General features: G+C 36.2%; 1 non-coding gene across 1 annotated transcript; it reads left to right on the forward strand.

The window, feature by feature from the left end:
• The first annotated feature begins 1,862 nt into the window (after nt 1–1,862).
• TRNAS-GCU (transfer RNA serine (anticodon GCU)) lies at nt 1,863–1,950 on the forward strand. The gene has a single exon. It is a non-coding gene; the product is annotated as a tRNA-Ser (tRNA).
• The last annotated feature ends 464 nt before the right edge of the window (nt 1,951–2,414 follow it).

A 2,414-nucleotide genomic window follows, 5' to 3' on the forward strand; every position in this document is an offset into this window, starting at 1 on the left:
ATAGCATAAAGAAATGTAACCAACGTTTATTGGAAAAAGCAACACCAAAGATTTGGGACCAAAAGCGGTTAGCAGTGACCATTGAATAAGTTTCTTCAGCTTGAGTTGGGTTAAAAGCACGGAAGGTATTTGCACCATCACCGTCCTCAAATAGAGTGTTTTCTACGGTCGCTCCATGAATAGCGCATAGCAGAGCCGCACCTAATACTCCGGCAACTCCCATCATATGAAATGGGTTCAACGTCCAATTATGAAATCCTTGGAAGAAAAGGATGAATCGAAATATCGCTGCTACGCCAAAACTCGGCGCAAAGAACCAACCAGATTGCCCCAGTGGATAAATAAGGAATACAGAAACAAAACAGCAATTGGACCAGAGAATGAGATTGCATTATAAGGCCGCAATTGAACAGACCGAGCAAGTTCAAATTGGCGTAACATGAAACCTATTAGTGCAAAAGCCCCGTGGAGAGCTACAAAAGTCCATAGACCGCCTAATTGACACCAACGAGTAAAATCTCCTTGTGCTTCGGGCCCCCATAGTAGCAACAAAGAGTGTGCTAAACTATTGGCAGGGGTAGAAACTGCTGCGGTTAAGAAATTACAACCTTCCAAATAGGAACTAGCCAATCCATGGGTATACCAAGAAGTTACAAAAGTTGTCCCTGTAAACCAACCCCCTAAAGCGAAATAAGCACAAGGAAAGAGCAATAGGCCAGACCATCCTACAAAAACGAAACGGTCCCTTCGTAACCAGTCATCCATAGTATCAAATAGATCATTTTCTTCTTTAGGAATTCTACCAAGGGCTATAGTCATAGTGATCCTCCTATTCAATTACTTCAACCATTTCCGAGCACCTCATATCACTTTCCAAGGCATATGATAGTTTTATTATCTGTGGACGATTTCTTTCTCGTTCAATGCCCTTTTTCAATGGTCTCGAAGAGAGAAATTTCCCATTTTTATCTATGGAGTCACAGTCACAACCGAGGTCGTGGTAAATCCATGAATTTGATTCGATTTGTTTTTCTTATACTATTTATTTGTTTTTCTTATACTATAGAAATAGAAATAAATTGTTTTTCTTATACTATAGAAAGAAATAAACCTTTGAATTCAGCATTATTCCAAGACTCCTATTTCAAAGTCTATCTTTTAAGGGAAAAATGCAAATAAAAGTAACCCTTCTTTTCCCATTCCCTCTCTATTGCATGGGTGGAAGAACTAAAATAATAGAGGATTCTGAAAAAAAAAAATGGACCTTCGAAATCCAATTTTATGTGTAGCGCAAAGGAGTTGCGATTTCTTCTTATTCCTATAGAACATCTAGTAACAAGAATATGAAATCGTAAATAGCGAAAAATTCTTGTCTTGCGCGGTCTAAGTCTAAGGAAATAAAAAAAATTCGCTTATACAATTTCATCTACATCGAATTTATATATCAGAATAGCGGATAGAGGCATCATTAAAGGAGTCAGGTCTACTTACTTTATGCTTCTTTCCAATTTTATGGTGGATTTGATAAGAACCCTTTTTGCTTTCTTGATAAATAATCGACAAAAAAAGCGTTTTTTTTATATAACCTGCTTGTTTTATTATAATTATAACAAGTCCTATATGGAAATGCCCGCTAAAGAGAAAATCTATTTGATTGTCTCTCGGCCAATATCGATTTTTAGAAAGAAAAAACAAGAATTTTCTTCTTTTTTTATTAACATTAAGAAAAAAGAATATAATTAAAATGGAATTGGCAATATAATTTTTATAGACTTTTGAAAGAAAAAAAAGGGGTTTTTTGCAACCGTTATTTCTTATTTCTTGCCTATATCATATCACGGAAACCTTTCGCTTTGGAACGTGGAGAGATGGCTGAGTGGACTAAAGCGGCGGATTGCTAATCCGTTGTACAATTTTTTTGTACCGAGGGTTCGAATCCCTCTCTTTCCGCTCCCTTGGATCATTTGGGACTTTCGAATTGGAAAGAATTCTGACCCCCGGATTTTCTCATAGATAAATGTACGAAACAAATCCAATAAGAAAAAAAAAAACTGAATTTTTACTCCTCGCGTCCAGGATTCCGTCCTGGGTCATTAGATAAGAATCCAAAGATAAAGAGTGAAACAAAGAATATCACTACTGTATAAACAAAAAGTTTGAGAGTAAGCATTACATAATCTCCAAGATTTTTTTTTAAGGAATAGATTACCAGTTTTTCCTTACCACACGGATCCACTAGGATGGTTTTTTTTTATACCTAAAAATGCAAAAAAGAATTCTTGAAAAAAATTGCAAGAATTCTTTTATAATAAGCACTCTTATCAATAGCAAAAATAGGGTTAGGTGGTTAGGTATTGTGTAGGTACCTTTAGGTACCTGCTCAACCTAGGTGCAGGGGAGTAGAAAGGCTGATC

The sequence above is a fragment of the Triticum urartu genome, unplaced genomic scaffold, assembly GCF_056163025.1.
Source record: "Triticum urartu cultivar PI428250 unplaced genomic scaffold, HENAU_Tu73 scaffold2, whole genome shotgun sequence".
Lineage (NCBI taxonomy): Eukaryota > Viridiplantae > Streptophyta > Magnoliopsida > Poales > Poaceae > Triticum > Triticum urartu.